Source organism: Ahaetulla prasina, chromosome 7 (assembly GCF_028640845.1).
Source record: "Ahaetulla prasina isolate Xishuangbanna chromosome 7, ASM2864084v1, whole genome shotgun sequence".
Classification (NCBI taxonomy): Eukaryota; Metazoa; Chordata; class Lepidosauria; order Squamata; family Colubridae; genus Ahaetulla; species Ahaetulla prasina.
Genome location: NC_080545.1, coordinates 73,681,673 through 73,702,939, shown reverse-complemented (window position 1 = coordinate 73,702,939; position 21,267 = coordinate 73,681,673).

Genomic DNA, 21,267 nt, shown 5'->3' with positions numbered 1-21,267 from the left:
TCAGAAGAAGGCTTCCATTGGGGAAGGATTCCTACTGCAGCCCATCTCGCTTGCTTCTTCGTTCGTCCATCCATCCATCCATCCATCCACCCATCCATCCAATATCCTGCCTATTTTAATATATATATTTCTGAACCTCTTGAATTATTTTTTCTTTTCAGGATTTTCATCCATGAAATCCTTCTAACCTTCGTACCTCCTAAATTTATTGAAAGTTGGATCTATTTATTTGTATATATGTGTATTCCACCATTTATTTATATTCAGGTCTGAAATATGTATTTCTATTGAATGTCAAGTCCTTTACTTTGGATATGTATTTAGACTTCTACAGTAGTGGAGCATCCAAAGAACTACTATATCAAATGAGACTATTGATCTATCAAATTTATATTATTTTTTTTCAGTCTGGAAGTGGCTTCTGAGTTTCATTGAGGTGTTCCCAGTCCTAATATTTAAAATCCATAACCCCGTATGCCTACAATTTTCTGTAAGTGAAACATATATTCTACTATAGCTCTTTCCAGGCAAAATCAATATTAATGTAATAGGGCAAATTATTACTATTATTTAAATTTATTGGGTGCAAAATTCCAGTGAATAACAGAAACCAACACACACACACACACATATTATTTGTACATACTCACATTATTTCTACACAGTGTGTGTACAAATAATAATTGCAATCCTGTTAAAAAACTGCAGAAATTTTTGCTTATCCAAATTGTGAACACTATGGAACTTAGCTCTGTCTAAAAAATTAATAATAACACGGGATATTACAAAAATAGAATTATGCAACACAAAAACACAGTTATGGAAGTATGATTATCTTTTCTTTCTGTTAGTCCTTGTCAGCTGGATTTTTCTTTTACCTATTTTGCAAAGATGGTATCCTAATATCTTATTTTTTCTAGATTACATTGCTAAGCTTTGTTTCCTCCTATTCTCATTTCAATGTTTATATTACAAATAGTGTGCAGCAGTTTGATTTCAATTTTTATGTTAATAAAATAAAGAGAAAAGTTACTCTAACTTTGATCTACCCACATACTGTGGTGTTGTTGGGAGGGGCAGATCTTCAAGAAAGTTAGAAAGCTGAGCCATACTTTGAATGTGCTTTTACTACCATCTAGTTGTAATAGACTGTCATTGCATTCTCTGACTTTAAACATGTTCATAGAGAGTTATTTAAAATAAGAAAAAACAAGAATAATAAAACATGGAACATAACAGAAAAAGCAGCAAAGATAAATTCCTGAAGCAAAGTACCCATGAATGAATGAATGAATGAATATTTTAATTTGTATACCGCCCTTCTCCCGAAGGACTCAGGGCGGTGAACAGGCAGATAAAAAACAGATATACATAATAATTAAAACAACCCTTAAAAAACTGATTTAAATTAGCCCAAATATTAAAATAACTTAAACCCCCATAAAATTACAAAAATTTAAAAGCCCATCAAATTCAATTAAAATTTAAGGATAAAAATCAAGCTAGTCCAGCCATACGAAATAAATAGGTTTTAAGTTTGCGGCGAAAGGTCCTAAGGTCAGGTAGTAATCGGAGTCCGAGGGGAAGTTCGTTCCACAGGGTCGGAGCCCCCACAGAGAAGGCCCTCCCCCTGGGGGCCGCCAGTCGACACTGTTTGGCTGACGGCACCCTGAGGAGTCCCTCTCTGTGGGAACGCACCGGACGATGGGAGATAGAAGCCGGCAGTAGACAGTCCCGTAGATAGCCCGGTCCTAAGCCATGGAGCGCTTTAAAAGGTGATGGGTGATAACAATAATTACCAATGAAGCTACTAATAGGGCTACTATCATTTTGTAAAAATAGAGAAGGGCAGTTGCACTATATGCCTCTTACCACATCAGGTTGCAAGTAGTCCTCAACTTATGACTGGCTATATAGTAGTTCCCAAAAAAGAGACTTATGACCTGCTTTATTAATTCCAGTATACAGATCTCCAGTGATCACATGACCACATTTTGGGCACTCAGCAATTGGTTTGCAATTACAAGCATTTGCAACATCCCATGGTGATAGGGCCACAGTTTACAATATTTTTTCTAGTTTCTGGCAAAGAACATCCCATAGTAAAAAATGAGTTCACTTAATGTCCATGCCTTTCACTTAACAATTGTGGCATTTGATTAATGACTTCTGCAAAAAAGATCATTAAAATCAGTGATGTGGAGACCCACTTTACAACTATCATGACTTACAACAATGATTGCAGACTCAATTATGGTAAGTGAAGGACTACCTGTTTTTCTGATCCAGGATTGTCTTATCTTATCTTTTGTATTGTCTATATTCTGCCTGATGTTTGGGGTCAGATCAAGGCACAGCAGCAATGGGCACTGACCTCCTCAAAGTGAAACTCTTTTAATACCTGAGATAGAAGTACCTCTTGGAAGGAAGGAAGGGAGGGAGGGAGGGAGGAAGGAAGGAAGGAAGGAAGGGAGGGAGGGAGGGAGGGAGGGTGCTCTCAGAGTTCCGATCGATGACCTAATGAAAACAGGAGCTTTCTAGAAAAATCCAGTTGTTTATTAGGAGCAACATGTCCGCACGGACCACATGAAGCCAGGTCTGACCCCACTCAGTTCGCATCTTACCTCTGACACTGTTTCCCCCTCTCCCCCAAGGTGTGTCATCAGTTACATTCCCCAACGAAGCAATTTTGCAGGTGGTAGAAGTCACTCCCTCCTGCCGTTACTGGTTTCTGTGGCCTTGACTTTGGCCAGCTAGGATGTGCGTTGTTTTGACTGAGGTGCAAATTCATCAATGCAGCTGCGAGGCTGAATTCCCCATCCCCCTGCCTATGGCAACTCGGGAGCAGTTTAGGGAAGCTTCGTGAGATGACAGATAACATGTACAAGTTAAGACTTTGGGACATTTAGAGCAGAGTAGATCTTCTACAGATCTTCTTATTGATAATTCATAAGTTATATAAAATGTCTTCAAAGTAAGATGTAGTTGGAAGGATCTTTCAGATGTTTCAGAGAGCGAAGCAAGGATGTATTTAAGCCTCATTGATTTTAATATATATATCAATTCTTTGATTAAAATTCTTCTAAGAGTCAATGTTTGATTCGGGCAATAACGAGGCAGGAGACCAGGATAGTGACAACAGCTCTTTACTATATGGTGAACCCAGCAGCCAGTGCTGAGAAAAACCTCTCTTTATATACAGTTTAGCCGGAGGCTTCAACCAATCAGTAACGTGCTATTTTCCCGCCAAAACTTTTAAAGATACATTACACTCCTTCCCTCCCAGAAAACACTTTACCAATATTTGCATAAAATTATCATCTTATTTTTCTACGTAATCACGCAGGTAGACTGGGCGTCTCCTGACTCTTTCGGACCTGCGCAATTCACTTTCTGGGAGTGAGTCGAGCTGACCGGAGGGACTGTTTGTTCCTCTCAGCTCCTCCTCTAGGCCATCCGGCCCTGGATTATTTGTAGAGTCGTCCCCGCTGTCTTCAGGATGGGCCGGTTGGTGTCGCTGGACCTTCTGGAACTCAGATAAGTCTCGCGTTTGCCACGGGTTTGAGTCAGTTGTGGATTCATTCGTTGGGTAGTCAGGGCCTGTTTCGTCTGTTTCTGTTTTACCGGTTATGCGTTTCCTTATCTGGTCTATGTGGCACTTCCATACCCGGCCATTCTCTATCTCTACTAGATATGATTTTGGTCCTGTTATCTCTAGGATTTTCCCTGTTACCCAGGTCGGACCCTCGCTGTAGTTGTGTGCCCACACTAGGTCGCCTACTGCCATCCCTCTTGTTTTACCCTGTACCCCTTTGTAACCGTGTGTAGTTTGGGTTTAAACGGTCTAGTGGGCACCTGAGCTTCCGACCCATTAATAGCTCTGCCGGGCTTCTGCCAGTTGTGACACAGGGGGTTCTGTGTTGGACGGCCAGGAAGGTATCGATTTTTGTTTGCCAGTCGCCTGGCCTGATTCTGGACAATGCTTCTTTTGCGCTCCGAACGGAACGTTCTGCAAGGCCATTCGTCGCAGGGTGGAAAGGCGCCGAGAGGACATGCCGGATGCCCTCTTCTGCCAAATATCTTTCGAACTGGGTTGCCGTGAATTGCGGGCCATTATCAGAGACTAACGTGTCGGGCAGCCCGTGCGTTACGAATAGGTGCCGTAGGACTGAAATCACGGCCTCGGCTGTCATGGATCTCATGAGAATGATTTCCAGCCATTTGGAGTAGGCATCGACTACTACCAGAAAGGTTTGGCCGTGAAAGGGGCCGGCAAAATCGATATGGATCCTAGACCAGGGGCCCTGGGGTCTCTCCCATTCCCGAATCGGGGCCGTTTGGGGTAGCGGTCTGGACTCCTGGCAGGCCTGGCATTTCCCTACCCTTTCAGCAATTTCCGAGTCCATTAGGGGCCACCACACATAGCTTCTCGCTAGACCCTTCATTCTCACGATCCCTGGGTGACCTTCGTGAAGGAGATCCAATACCTTTTTCCTCAATTTCTCCGGGATCACCACTTGATCCCCCATAGCAGGCACCCCTTGAGCTGAGAGTTCCCCACGCTTTTTACAAACTCTTTAAAACGCTCGCCCGGCGCAGCGGGCCAACCTCTTTGTACCCAACCAATTACAGTTCTTATTGTAATGTCCTTATACGAAGCCCGAGCCACCTCTTTGGATGTGACTGGGCCAGAGTCCAAAGAGTCAATTAGCAGAACTGGTATCCCCGGAGTGGGGTCTTCGATAGTCTCTGGTAACGGGCATCTGCTCAGGGCGTCTGCATGCCCTAATTCCTTTCCTGGCCGGTGTAGTAATTTGTAAGAATACGCTGCCAGGAAAATAGTCCATCGGGTCAGTCTGGGCGAAAGTGCCACGGGCGTTGGGCGGTCGCCTGCCAACAGACCTAGCAAAGGTCTATGGTCCGTGATGATTTCAAAATCACGACCAAATACATATTCATGGAATTTCTTTACTCCGGAGACTATAGCCAAGGCTTCCTTATCAAGCTGGCTATAATTCCTTTCAGTTGATGACATGGTTCGGGAGTAATATGCAATAGGGGCTTCTGTGCCATTTGGAAACCTGTGGCTGAGCACAGCCCCCACCCCATAGGGAGATGCATCGCAGCTTAACACTAATGGCAGTGTGCCATTGTATTGGATAAGGAGGCTATCACTTGATAGGAGATTCTTTACCCCTTTGAATGCCCTAGCTTCCGCCTTTCCCCAAGACCATGCAGCCGTCTTTGCTAGTAATTTATGCAGCGGCTCGGCTACTGTTGCCTTATTCCTTAAGAATACCGCGTAGAAGTTGACCAGACCTAAGAATGCCTGTAACTCCGTTTTGTTCTTTGGAACCGGGGCCTTCCTGATGGCCCGTACCTTGCTCTCAGTGGGGTGAATCCCTTCCCTGTCTATCCGGTAGCCCAGGAATTCCACAGACTCAACCCCGATCTGGCATTTGTTCAGTTTAACTGTGAGGCCGGCAGACCGGAAAATGCCCAAAACCTTCCGCAGTCTTACCCCTAATTCCTCTAGATTCTCGGTGGATACCAGTACATCGTCAAAGTACGGTACCACCCCTGGTAGTCCCTGCAATAACCGCTCCATTAGATTCTGAAATAATCCTGGAGCCACACTAACCCCAAACTGTAACCGGGTACACTTGAAAGCCCTCTGTGAGTCACAATTGTCTGCGCTCGCTGTGTTGCTATCTACGGTAGCTGTTGATAGGCTTGGGCCAAGTCTAGCTTGGCAAAACTTGCCCTTGCCCCATTGAGTGCAGTAAGTGCTGTACCACCGAACGGGTAAGCACTCTTTGCAACGCTTTGTTAAGCGTTGCCTTGTAGTCAGCGCAACCGGACCGACCCGTCCGGTTTGACTGGGGTGACTATAGGGTCTCCCACTTAGCATGGTCAACTGGCACTAGAATTCCCTGGTTTACTAGCTTGTCCAGTTCCCGGTCAATCCTGGGCTTTAGGCTAACGGGACCCTCCTAGCCTTTAGACGGATAGGGCAACTTGGGGTCTAGGTTAAAAGAGATAGGGGTCCCCGTGTACTTGCCCAGGCAGTCTCTGAAAACGTCCCCAAATTCTTTCACGAGTGCGTCTTTGAGGTCGACTTCGTTTCTGAAGATTCCAGTCACTCCCATGCCCAATGCTCGGAACCAGTCCAGTCCCAACAAGCTTGGCAGGGTCCCATCGACTATGGTGATGGGCAGGGTTTTCTTGTAGTGTCCATACTCGACGTGGACGGACGTTACCCCTCGAACAGGGATGCGATTTCCTTGGTAGTCTTGTACCTTTAATTTCTGTGGTTGCAGCTTGCGCTTTGCGATGGCGGGTAAGGCTCTCACGAGATTGTCCCAGGACATGATCGTGATCGCTGAGCCGGTGTCCACCTCCAATCGGCACGGCACCCCCTCAATCTTTGCTTTCGTAAAGATTTTCTTCTCTAGGCGTGTTGATGCGTGACCCACTCTCACGACAGTCTGATTCAACTTCGCGCCTTTTTTAAACTGACCACTCGCGGGCCGCTTCGCCGTTCCCGCGCTCTGATTGGCCGGTTTGAATTTTTGGCGGGAAGGTTGGGGTGCTCGACAGGCCTGTGCTAGGTGCCCCTTCCTTTCGCACCGCCGACACACCGCATCCTTAAATTTGCATTGTTGTCGTTGGTGTTGCCCTCCGCAACTTGCGCAGTCACCCCGGTCTTCTTTCTCCGGCCTCCCGGTGTGGAAGACTCCTTCCTCTTCCTCACCGTCCGACTCAGCCTGGATCTCCTCGTTGTGGACCGGGGTTGATTTCGCACCAGCCGTTGGTGCGAGCGGCTTTTGTAGGGTTTCCGCCGCTTGGGTAGACATCTCGTGAGCCCTGGCTTCGTCCAAGGCGTTTGCCAGCGTTAGGTTGCTTTTAGACAGCAGCCGCCTCCGCAAACGGATGTCCCTGACCCCGCGGATGAGTTGCTCCAGCAATGCCTCATCCAAGTCTCGGTACTTGCAATGTTCTGAGGCTTTCCTCAGGGCGGCCATGTATGCGCTGATGGACTCACCCTCTTGCTGTCTGCGCTCCCCGAATTCGAACCGTTGCACATACTTGGACGGCGTTGGTGCATAATGGGCTTTCAATAAAGTCTGCAGAGTTTGCCACGGTACCGACTGTACCGGCGTTGGCTCCGCCAGGGATTCTGCGGTGTCGAAAACTTCTGGACCGCAGTGGCTCAGGAAATACGCTCGTTTCCTGTTGTCTGAAACTCCTTGAAGTTCGTTCGCCTCGAGGAAACACTCGAAACGAGCCATGTATGACCCCCATTTTTCCTTAGCTGGGTCGAATGGCGCTGGCGGTGTGTAGCCGGACATCGCTGCTTTCCGCCCCTTGTTTGCTGGGTTCGCGTCTTCCTGGTGAGTTCAGCTCTTTTCCTGGCGCTCTTAGCCTCGAGATCCCACCTTCATCGCCAGTGTTTGATTCGGGCAATAACGAGGCAGGAGACCAGGATAGTGACAACAGCTCTTTACTATATGGTGAACCCAGCAGCCAGTGCTGAGAAAAACCTCTCTTTATATACAGTTTAGCCGGAGGCTTCAACCAATCAGTAACGTGCTATTTTCCCGCCAAAACTTTTAAAGATACATTACAGTCAACATCCAAATTAACTAGATACCTTCAAACCCTACAGTACTTTATGCAGATGATGTACTCCTTCTCTTCTGTAGAAATGTTTCTAAGAATTCTGACATCCTACTGGGAACAATTAGTTATTTGTTATGATAAGTCTAAACTGTGATCCATCAATGGAGTAGATGATTGACTCTCACATACTGGAACAAATAAAATATTTTAAATTTGGGCATAGTCTTTCAGGATTCTAGAAAAATAGCATTCAGAGTAGTTGCGTCATTTCTACAGCTCAAAATGATGCATTAGTTGTAATCAAATTACAAGCATTAGTTGTAATTTTATCAATATTAAAGAATAAATTACATTCCAGTAGCAATTAAATTGTTATGGCTAAAACATTTCCTCTTCTATTGAACAACTTGACCCATTTATGAGCATAAAGATATATAAAATAATTCAGTCAAGCTTTTCTAGGACTCTGGTTCTCCAAACAGTTTCCCTAATACAATTTTTAGTCTTGAAGGTAATGTCTCAAATAATAAGGCCAAAACTTGAATCAAGAGCCTAACCTCATGGCTCAGAATCATGTTTGATCCTCCAGAATAGTTTCTTCTGTTGTTGATGGACAGCTATCAATCTTGTTGGCATCAAATTAGTATGGATGAATTATGTAATCTTAGCCTCTCTCCTGAATATATAAGCCAATTAATCTTTATGAAAGCGAAATCAATGATAAAGTAAGGAATTGGAATATTACTAGCTTGTCCAGTTCCCGGTCAATCCTGGGCTTTAGGCTAACGGGACCCTCCTAGCCTTTAGACGGATAGGGCAACTTGGGGGTCTAGGTTAAAAGAGATAGGGGTCCCCGTGTACTTGCCCAGGCAGTCTCTGAAAACGTCCCCAAATTCTTTCACGAGTGCGTCTTTGAGGTCGACTTCGTTTCTGAAGATTCCAGTCACTCCCATGCCCAATGCTCGGAACCAGTCCAGTCCCAACAAGCTTGGCAGGGTCCCATCGACTATGGTGATGGGCAGGGTTTTCTTGTAGTGTCCATACTCGACGTGGACGGACGTTACCCCTCGAACAGGGATGCGATTTCCTTGGTAGTCTTGTACCTTTAATTTCTGTGGTTGCAGCTTGCGCTTTGCGATGGCGGGTAAGGCTCTCACGAGATTGTCCCAGGACATGATCGTGATCGCTGAGCCGGTGTCCACCTCCAATCGGCACGGCACCCCCTCAATCTTTGCCTTTGTAAAGATTTTCTTCTCTAGGCGTGTTGATGCGTGACCCACTCTCACGACAGTCTGATTCAACTTCGCGCCTTTTTTAAACTGACCACTCGCGGGCCGCTTCGCCGTTCCCGCGCTCTGATTGGCCGGTTTGAATTTTTGGCGGGAAGGTTGGGGTGCTCGACAGGCCTGTGCTAGGTGCCCCTTCCTTTCGCACCGCCGACACACCGCATCCTTAAATTTGCATTGTTGTCGTTGGTGTTGCCCTCCGCAACTTGCGCAGTCACCCCGGTCTTCTTTCTCTGGCCTCCCGGTGTGGAAGACTCCTTCCTCTTCCTCACCGTCCGACTCAGCCTGGATCTCCTCGTTGTGGACCGGGGTTGATTTCGCACCAGCTGTTGGTGCGAGTGGCTTTTGTAGGGTTTCCGCCGCTTGGGTAGACATCTCGTGAGCCCTGGCTTCGTCCAAGGCGTTTGCCAGCGTTAGGTTGCTTTTAGACAGCAGCCGCCTCCGCAAACGGATGTCCCTGACCCCGCGGATGAGTTGCTCCAGCAATGCCTCATCCAAGTCTCGGTACTCGCAATGTTCTGAGGCTTTCCTCAGGGCGGCCATGTATGCGCTGATGGACTCACCCTCTTGCTGTCTGCGCTCCCCGAATTCGAACCGTTGCACATACTTGGATGGCGTTGGTGCATAATGGGCGTTCAATAAAGTCTGCAGAGTTTGCCACGGTACCGACTGTACCGGCGTTGGCTCCGCCAGGGATTCTGCGGTGTCGAAAACTTCTGGACCGCAGTGGCTCAGGAAATACGCTCGCTTCCTGTTGTCTGAAACTCCTTGAAGTTCGTTCGCCTCGAGGAAACACTCAAACGAGCCATGTATGACCCCATTTTCCTTAGCTGGGTCAAATGGCGCTGGCGGTGTGTAGCCGGACATCGCTGCTTTCCGCCCCTTGTTTGCTGGGTTCGCGTCTTCCTGGTGAGTTCAGCTCTTTTCCTGGCGCTCTTAGCCTCGAGATCCCACCTTCATCGCCAGTGTTTGATTCGCGCAATAACGAGGCAGGGGACCAGGATAGTGACAACAGCTCTTTACTATATGGTGAACCCAGCAGCCAGTGCTGAGAAAATGCTCTCTTTATATACAGTTTAGCCGGAGGCTACAACCAATCAGTAACGTGCTATTTTCCCGCCAAAACTTTTAAAGATACATTACAGTCAACATCCAAATTAACTAGATACCTTCAAACCCTACAGTACTTTATGCAGATGATGTACTCCTTCTCTTCTGTAGAAATGTTTCTAAGAATTCTGACATCCTACTGGAACAATTAGTTATTTGTTATGATAAGTCTAAACTGTGATCCATCAATGGAGTAGATGATTGACTCTCACATACTGGAACAAATAAAATATTTTAAATTTGGGCATAGTCTTTCAGGATTCTAGAAAAATAGCATTCAGAGTAGTTGCGTCATTTCTACAGCTCAAAATGATGCATTAGTTGTAATCAAATTACAAGCATTAGTTGTAATTTTATCAATATTAAAGAATAAATTACATTCCAGTAGCAATTAAATTGTTATGGCTAAAACATTTCCTCTTCTATTGAACAACTTGACCCATTTATGAGCATAAAGATATATAAAATAATTCAGTCAAGCTTTTCTAGGACTCTGGTTCTCCAAACAGTTTCCCTAATACAATTTTTAGTCTTGAAGGTAATGTCTCAAATAATAAGGCCAAAACTTGAATCAAGAGCCTAACCTCATGGCTCAGAATCATGTTTGATCCTCCAGAATAGTTTCTTCTGTTGTTGATGGACAGCTATCAATCTTGTTGGCATCAAATTAGTATGGATGAATTATGTAATCTTAGCCTCTCTCCTGAATATATAAGCCAATTAATCTTTATGAAAGCGAAATCAATGATAAAGTAAGGAATTGGAATATCGATCATCAGAATGATCTCAGCAGTGTCCTTTGTATTTCAGAACTGGTGCAGAGTTAATTGCATTCTTTGGATTTAGACTTTGGGCAGAAAGAACTAAAAGCACATTTCTATCATTTTTCCAAAGCATGAGCTGAAATCAAAGATTGCTGGCAGAAGGGCCACAAACTCCATACCTAATTTAGGGTGCACCAGAAGATTCAGCCCAGTTCGTAGTAGCATTTTATGTATTCAATTCATGCTTATACTTATATATATTATCTAATATGTACTTGACAAAATAAATAAATAAATAAATATCTTCCTATTTGTACAATCATTGTCATTTCATAAACCATTGTCTGCTGCAAAACAATAGCACTGGCCTTGACACTATGTCTACATCAGTGTGTTTCAACAGCAACTTTTAGATGAGTGGACTTCAATTTCCAGAATTCCCCCGCCAATCATACAGATTGAAGTCCACCCATTTAAAGTTGCTGAGGCTGAAAAAAACTGATTTGCATTACACTATGACTATGGATACTCCCTGGTGTCTTTTATCCCTTTAACCCTACACAAAGCATATGGTTTTTCACCGAGTTACATTTTAGGAATCAACTCCCGTATGTACAGTACTCGGCATAATTTTAACTTATGTATTGTATCATTTATTTCTACAGTTCTACCCTAGAACGGTTACATTTTGGATGCAAAAGGGCTCAGATTACCAGTTTATCTATCTAAGTCTGAGGAAAAGATACCAGTTTTAAAACTGGGTAAGTCCTGTCAGTCCAAAAGTTGCTTTTTCAAGAGGCAAGGTTTTTCCTTGAAGACATTTTGCTTCTCATCCTTTGGGACAATCATGAGCATGGATGACTGAGAATCTCCATAGACATGTTGCCTTTCAATACAGCTTATGCTGGGCTAAATTGCCAAATGTTTTAATTTAAAATAGGGAAGTTTCCTATCTCCTTGAGCAACAAAAATAGTTCTGTTTCCCCTAGTAAAGAACACATATTTAATTAAGCATTATTTCCAAAACTATTGCTCAGATGCATGGAGTCTTCTCTTAATACCACAGTATATTTTAGAGGTATTAGATGACAGCTCCCATAGCCAGTATTCTCAATGGTTTTGCTGATTCTGGCTTATAAAAATTGTAGTCCAAAACACATTTAAGGCTACCAGAATGGGGCAAGCTGGTTAATACTGGCTCTTCTCACAAATTGGAGTATGATTTCAGATCACTACAAGCACTCTTGTGTGAATGAAACACTGCCCAGATTTAAGGGTTTAAACCAGTGGTGGGATTCAAAAGTTTTTACTACCGGTTCTGTGGGTGTGGCTTGGTGGGCGTGGCAACGGAAGGATACTTTAAAATCTCCACTCCCACCCCATTCCAGGGAAAGGTTACTGCAAAATCCCCATTTCCTCCCAATCAGCTGGGACTCGGGAGGAAGAGAATAGATGGGGATGGGGCCAATCAGAGGTGGTATTTACTGGTTCTCCAAAATATTCAAAATTTCCGTTACCAGTTCTTCAGAACTGGTCAGAACCTGCTGAATACCACCTCTGGTTTAAACCAGATTTTCCATGGTCTCATAATGATGTGTAGAGAGGCTTAAATCTATAGCGAATGCTATTGAATTGGGTTATCCAGAATGTTTCTGTTGCTTGATTTAAATGCAAGTATATGTTTATGATTTGCTTTCTAGGTCCTGGACTGAAATCTGTCATCTGTCAGAAATAGTATAGGGTCTCCTGTTTGGGGGAGGGGTGGACTAGATGACCTACAAGGTACCCTCCAACTCTGTTAATCTGTTAATTATCATCACCCCATCATCATCATTACCATCACCATTGAGGTGTGTGTACATATGTGTTATTTCTTTCAATAGCATTTGTTGTTTAATAGGATTGCTGCAAGGAAGTACAGTTGCAAGAGCTCCACTTTCCAATATTTGTAATTAGAGAATTGATGACTATTAAAATTAATATCTTCTCTCAAATACACACAGATCCTTGGATGTATGGTATGTAGTTATGAATTAGTCTAAATTATGAACTAGACTGAAGAAGCTTCTTGGCTAAGTAGTGAACCGTTTCGAAGCAAAAAAAAAGTCTACTTGCCATGGACTTTGGAAGTCCAGTTCAACTTCCAAACAACTCTATTTGAATGACTGAGAATTTTCATCAACTTATGAATTAATGTACACATCAACTCATAATATAGTGATTGTACTAGGATTCCTGTACTAGGATGTAGAAACTTACACTAGGATTCCTTGATATAAAGCTATATGAAAATATTTACAGACCCCTCACATACTGGATATAAACTTCTGTTTCAACTTCTACCTTCAAAACGACGCTATAGAGCACTGCACACCAGAACAACTAGACACAAGAACAGTTTTTTCCCCAAATGCCATCACTCTGCTAAACAAATAATTCCCTCAACACTGTCAAACTATTTACTAAATCTGCACTACTATTCACTTCTCATCTTCTCATTGTTCCCATCACCCATCTCCTTCCACTTATGACTGTATGACTGTAACTTTGTTGCGTGTATCTTTATGATTTATATTGATATTGTTTCCTGATTGCTTATTTGTATCCTATGACTATCATTAAGTGTTGTACCTTATGATTCTTGATGAACGTATCTTTTCTTTTATGTACACTGAGAGCATATGCACCAAGACAAATTCCTTGTGTGTCCAATCACACTTGGCCAATAAAAAATTCTATTCTATTCTGTATGTGTACTTGCTTATTGGCCTCATAAAAGAGTAAAATATTGTTTCCCCCACAGGTCTACTGAAGATATTACTGTTCATTCTGCAGATTTGTATACTATGGCATATCACAAAAATGATGTTCCATAGAATATGAAAAGAAGTCACAGATGTTTCCAATTACTTTATTATATTTTACCATATTTATCTGTGAATTAATAGAAGGCTTTAGATGTAATCCTGTTCAATACATTTAGGTTCCAAAGTCTGCAGCAAAACAAAAAGAGTCTGTAATTAGGAAAAAAACACAGCTGTCCCAGGGAGTAGCAACTTTTCCTCTGGAATTATGGCGCCTTTCTGACGTCTGCATGAGCAAAAGGCTTTGTTTTCTAATCAGCTGTTAGAATGATTTGCAGCTGGGATCATCCCAACATTCTAAAATAAAATCCAGAGCACACATATAATCTTTCCAGCACAGAGGAGATTGTGACTGTAGTCTGTCAATCACATCTCAAAAATAGAATTGCTGTAACCTTTAATTTTCTCAAAATACTCATATATGTGCTAGTTGACCCTACTAGTATCTAAATTTGGTGTATTGAACGCTGGTACATTTAAAGCAAGCCATCTGGAATAGGGTTGATACTGAATTAAAATCAGTGCACTTCTGTAATTGATTGATTTATTCCATCTATATGATCTCTCATCTCGCACAAGTGACAACAACAAAAAACAAAATAAAATGGGCAATCGGCAGCCATGATAAAAACAACAATAAATAACCATGAACACAAATATAATATAAACATTTCAATAAAACCTATTCTAATCTGGTTGGATCTAGTTTCCCTGCAGCAACAGGGAGTACCAGATCCAACTGAGAGTCTCAAATGACATGACAGATGAGTGATTACAGTCTCCCTCAATTCAGGGGTGGGCTTCAACAATTTTAGCAGGGGGTTCTCTTGTCAGCCTTCTGCACCACAGCAGGGGGGGGCATTTTTGCCCTCCCTGGGCTCTGGCGGCCCTCTGAAGGCTGGAAATGGGCCTGTTTCTGGCCTTCCCGGACTTCCGGTAGACTGGAGCCTTTGCATGCGCCCTGCACTTACCTGCATCCAAAATGGGCCGCGTGGGGACTCCTGAATGGGGAGGGGCAGGGTAGGCGGGGCCAGCCAGGAGTGGGATTTGGGGGTTCCCCGAACTGCCCAGACTCTTAGCTAGGGATTCTCCCGAACCCCTGCGAACCCTCAGCAGCCCACCCCTGCATCAATTTCAAATCATTCCAACTACAGCATGTAAAATCAACTGTTCCCAATCTGATGATCTTCTTGTATTGAATACAAGAACTCCCATCAGCTGTGTCTCACATATCTCAAATGTATCATATACAGCTGCCCTTAAAAGTTTCTTGTATTAATTTTAATTAATGTATTAATTTTAATTAATTTCATTAAGTTTGAGAAGGCCGATTCACTGAGGGTTAATAATATTTTGTTTATTAATGTTGTAAAGACATATTACATTTTGATAAATTTTCATGCTTAGTAACTCAGATCTAGAAATCAACCCTGACCATGAAGACTGATCGAGAGAAAAAAAAATGACTTATCAGCAGCTGACAGCAAAGAACGCCTTTCTCCTTAAAAGGCAGGGGAGCCTGAGAGGTGATGAATAGCAGTTTAAGTACAGAGGAGATAATAAAATTATGCCAAGTCTTCCAGCCTAAATTACACTCCCAACTGATGTGGTACAGTGATCCAGCTAGCTATGCCAGCATGATGAACTGAAGTGTGACTTACCTTCCGAAAGAACAAACTGGGAAGGGAATCTCTGCCAATTAGATCAGGCCCAGACAGCATAATTTTCATCAAAAGTATATCATTTGGTGGGGCGGGGGACAGGCTGAGAGCTGCACCAAGACTTTTGATTACAAAAGTGGCCACCACCAGGGCAAGAACAAAAATATGAACAAGGCTAGGCCAAGAACTAAATTTGTTTTTGATTCAATGTTAAGGCCTGAACACCTGGCTCTGCCAGTTGGCTTGAGGCCTCAACGGGGGAGTATCACGTTAGAGGTGGTTTATAGAGTAAGGGAAATTCCCACTTCTCTCACAGGTCTGGTCTCTCCCTACCATCTTTTAACTGCAATTTTACTCTTAATTCTATGTTATTTGTCTTTAGAAATATTTATGTTTTATGGTTTCATAGCTTTTAATGTTGTAAGCTGGCCAGAGTTGTCTCAAGGCAAGATGGGCATAAAATAAAAAATAAAATAATAAAATAAAATATAAATAAATAGAAACTATTTGCATTCAATTAGATTTTAATTTAATTATAATTACCGGTAATAATAGTTCCCCAGTATTTATTAATTTTGCTTTTTTTCATATTGAAATCTGAAATTTGGCAGTGTGTTTTGAAAAATCATCATAGCCTTTGGAGGAGGAAGTGTTGTGTCCCACTCCCACTCCGACGAATGAGTCAAGGAAGTCCGTGACAAACTTGGCAATGAAGCCTCTGCAGCTTGCCAAGTTCCTTAGAGGTTTATCAGGGCAGGCAGGAGTCCAAGTTGTGACTTCAGCGATAGAGTCCGATATCAGCAAACTAGATAAGACTTTGCTTGACTCAAGGTTGGAATGCCAAAAGCAGGTCCTTTATATAGGCTGTGGGGTGTGGCTCCATGACTCAGCATTTATCCAGGCCTGCCCCACCCTTCCTTCTGCTGGCGTCGCCTCTCAGATCTCTGGAAGCGAGGGTCCTCCCACCCTGAATTGTCTTCAGCTGGATCTGCTGTCAGCTTCTGGGAAAGGGAGGGGTCAGAGGGAGTAGGGCCGAGTGATTCCAGCACCTGGCTGGCTTCCTGCTCTGAAGGCTGAGCCAAAGGAACACATGCTGTATGAGTGAGGTTTATCGGGCTTGTCCTTTCACTCCTGGAATCCTCTCTGGGCATGGGGCCAGAGCCGGGGCTGGAGGCATGACAGGCCGTTCATCTTCATTATCAGACTCGGAGTCTGATAAAAGGCCCGGTGGGAGACGGGAGGGGCCCGACTGAGGAGAGGAGGGAGGAGAAGTCACAACAGGAAGTATGACTCTCCCTTCACAGGTTCTAAAGCCTGCATTACATAGAAATTGGCTAAATGGATTGATGTTACATACTCATTTGAGTCATTTTTTTCCCTCTAGAAAAAACAAAACTACGGGAGTACAGGTAGTCCTCAACTTACAACCAAGGGTGAAATTCAGCAGGTTCTGGAGAACCGGTAGTGGAAATTTTGAGTAGTTCGGAGAACCGGTAAATACCACCTCTGCTGAGTGGGGTGGGAATGGAGATTTTGCAATACCCTTCCCCTGGAGTGGGGAGGGAATGGAGATTTTGCAGTATTCTTTCCCTACCATGCCCACCAAGCCACGCCCACCAAGCCACACCATGCCCACCCAGCCACACCCACAGAACTGGTAGTAAAAAAAATTGAATTCCACCATTGCTTACAATCATTTATTTAATAACCATTCAAAGTTACAATAACTCTGAAAAAAATGACATATGACCAGTTCTCACATTTATGACACTTGCAGCTTCCCCACTGTCATGTAATCAAATTTAGAACGCTTGGCAAATGGTTGCAGCATCCAAGGGTCCTGAAATTGTCATCTGCAACCTTCCTAGGGAGCTTCTGACAAGCAAAGTCAATGGGGAAGCCAGATTTGCTTAATGACTGCATGATTCACTTAATTACTGTAGTGATTCACTTAATAACCATGGAAAAATGTCACAAAATAGGGCATGAGTCACCTAACACCTGTCTTGTTTAGCAACAGAAATATTTTCAGTTGTGGTTGTAAGTTGAGAATTACCTGTAAAAACTATTGACTTGATGGAATTTAGTATCAAGCATTTAGTATATAGAGGTTGTTTGGATTAGTGGAAAAGGTACCATATAGGAAACCAGGAGACTGTGAGTTCTAGTCCCACCTTAGCATGAAAGCTGGCTTGGTGATTTTGAAACAGTCAGTCCCACACACCTCTCAGGACTGTTGTTGTGTGGGGAAAATAAGAGGAGGAAGGAATATTATGTTAGTGTGGTACCTCATGTATTAAAAAAAATATGACAGAATAAAAATAAATAAATAAAATAAAAAAATATAAATCCTCATATGTATATTTGGCCATTTAACTGACAATATAATGGAGTTCTTTATATTTTGGTGCTTTTAAACATATTAAGTCACTATCAGATCTCTGTGTTGTGCAACTGAAGTTCCTGTATTTCTGTCTCTCATAGTTATTCAGGTAACAGGTAGGTCTTATTAGTATATTTGATAATAATAGAAAGCTGTGATATTCTATGCAGCTATTAACGGTGCAGTGCAATTGTCCAGAAAAAGATAATCACCCTATTTTGATTTTGCACTGTGAACTCATTCAGAGTTCTTTAAATAATAGATATTCACTGAATTGTCTATTTAAAGCCCCAATCAGTCAGTCAATTTCTAAAATTGTCCATTTGAACCCAATTGATTTTTTAAATATCTTTCAAATAAAAAAAGTTGTTGAGATTCTAGAAAGAGCGCAGAGAAGAGCAACAAAAATTATTAGGGGGCTGGAGGCTAAAACCTCCATACAGAGAACGGTTAGCCTACATAGCCTACAGAGAACAGTTACAGGAATTGGGTATGTCTAGTCTAATGGAAAGAAGGATTGAGGTGGCATGATAGCACTGTTCCAATAGTTAAGGGGCTCCTACAAAGACGAGGAGATCCAACTATTTTCCAAAGCACCAAAAGGCAAGACAGGAAACAATGGTTGGAAACTAACCAAGGAGAGAAGCAACCTAGAACTAAGGAGAAATTTCCTAACGGTGAGAGCAATCAACCAATGGAATAGCTTGCCTTCAAAAATTGTGGGTGCTCCATGACTGGAGGCTTTCAAAAAGAGACTGGATAACTATTTGTCTGAAATGGTACGCTCCAGCAGGGAGTTGGATTAGAAAATCTCCGAGATCCGTTCCACCTCTATTATTCTATGTTCTAATGTGATGTCAAACTCACGTCATCACAGCGTCAAGGGGACTTTTTTCCCCTTCGCTAAACCGGACGTGGCCATGGCCAGCACATGATGCACAGTGGTGGGATTCAGTCTGTTCTCTCTGGATCGCGCAAACTGGTAGCTCCGCCCAACCGCCCGGACATAATGCACGACTACTGCACATGCGCAGAAGGCCGTGCACATGCACAGAGTTGGCACGTGCACTCACATTTGCGAACCAGTAGGGAAGGTAAGTGAATCCCACCTCTGGCAACGCATCCGGCCGGGAGTTTGACAGCTCTGTTGTAAACAATAAATACAGAACAAAATGTCTTAATGTGAGAATTATAATGAAGAATGTGAGTTGTTCTTTTTAAAATGAATTTATATTTCATCTGAATGTGGGACTTTGCTCCAGATAGATCTTATATTTGACAATACAAAGAGGAATTATGAGCTGAGAGAATATGATTGCTATAACTATTCTCTAGTGCAAAGAGTAAGAGGAACCCTTTAAAATAAATTCAGTATAGGGAATCCTCAATTTATGACTGTAATTGGGTCCAGAATTAGTCATAAACTGTATCTGTCAAATGGGACACCTTATGGCATGCCTGATTTAACAATCTTTTTTATGGCAGTTGTTAAGCAAATGCCATGGTTGTAACAAACCTATTTTAATTAATGGGTGTTTTTTGCTGGGAATCAGAAAACACCAATCACGTGATCATGGTCACATGATCATGGGATACTGCAAATGGTTGTAAACGTGGATTGGTTGCCAAGTGCTCAAAATGTGATCACCTGTCTGGGAGGTAGCTGTCAGAACTTCAAACCCAGGTTGTAAGTAGTTCTGAGGAGGTCCATTGTAACTTCAATTGGTCACTAAGCAAGTGGTCTTCAATCAAGGACCACCTGTATTCGAATCCTCACTAGAAAGTATAGTAAGCCTGAGAAAATTGTTCATACTTTGCAACTAAAGAAAAGAAGAAAATAATTTCTGTCTGAAATTCTCAATGGGAAGCCTTTCAGAATTGACTGGATCAATGTCAATTGACTCCTAACTTCAGTGTTTTAAGTGTTCTAGAGAAAATAACATGCAATAATACTTACACAGGATCTTTTCCAGCTTTGATTGAGCAAGCCAAAATAATCCCATTGTAAACATATAATTATAGAAGGAAAAGTACTTGTTGTACTGAGGAAGGCAATACCAGCTCTCTTGTTTGAAAATAATCATCTTGCATATCAGGAAGATCAATTTTGCCTTTGGGTGTAAAATAACTAAATCTTGCCTGATTTCTAGCAATCCTGTGCAGAGACTACTTCTTTGATCATTCCAATCTGATTTCCAATCCAGGCATTGTTTTAGTATGCCTCATAGAAGTTTGTCATCTGGAAGCTAATCCAATTGACTTCCCAGGTGATTTCTTATCTCCCTTTTTGGTCTATTTTTATATTCTCCAGGACCACTAGATAATTACCAGAAAGCCGCCTGACTTCTGTTTGGAAACATTTTTTTTTATTTATTTATTTATCAAACTTCTATACCGCCCTTCTCCCGAAGGACTCAGGGCGGTGTACAGCCTTCATTTAAAACAATAAATATACATATTAAAATAACCATTAAAAAGCTTATTCAATGAAAGGCCAGATTAAAACCGTCGATTGACCATAAAAATACCCAATAAAATTACCATTAAAAGTTTAAAATTTAAATTTAGAATTTAAAAAGTCAGGCCATGAACAACTGCTATCACAATTTAGTTGCAAAGATAAATGCAACTTTTAAACCATAGCCACATTTGTTTTCAGGCTACATAGAAGCTTGAAGAGTCAAACTGCTTTTAGGTATAAGTGAGAACTCTTGTTATTGTTTTTCCAAATTATTTTCAGACCACACAGCCCTAGTAAAAATCCTAACATCACAACCAGTCATTGTTAAACCTACCCTCAGATAAGACAAGAATTCTGCTGAGGCCACAATCACCAGCCCATGACTGGCTGTCAATCCTATTTTTATCTCTGCTGTACTATTTTTTTTAAAAATGGTTGCTGTAAACGGTTTTCTCACGCATTAGAAAGCCTCTCAGGATAGTAATACAATAAAGACATTGCCTACTTTCAGAAGAGTAAGGGGAACACAAGAAAAGGGGAGGGGGGAAGAAAACCAATTGGTCAGAAAATTGCAATCAAGCAGCTGGGTGTGAGAAATGGAATTATTCCTGTAAAGAGCATAGCCTAAATAACTCCATATTGAGTCTGGGAGAGCACTGCTGCTGAAATTGTCAATTCTTACTGGTCAAAAAGATTGCCTCTCCTCAAAGACATTCCACCCCATAAACTCTACACTCCAGTCAACAAACACTAATTGAAGACATTGGGTGTATTTGTTTAAGTTACATATATATTTACCATGTGCATGAACAAGAAATAACCATAGGCCTATTGGTCACTTCTAGTCTTCAATGCAGAATCTTATCTAAAATTATCCAGTGTTTATTCCTACTTTCCAGGGTCTTTAAGTAACAATTTCAAAGCACCCATCCCACGACTTATCCCCATTTCCAAGCGTTGGCTACTTTTCTGTCAAAAGCTCCTTGACACGGGAGTTCTAACATCGCCCGTTTCTTCCTTCGGGTCTCTCCCTTGGCAAGCCTTTGGCAACTTCAGGCAAAACTGGGATCATAATTCACAGCCGACCCAGTTACAGTTTTGAACGTCTGCCTGGT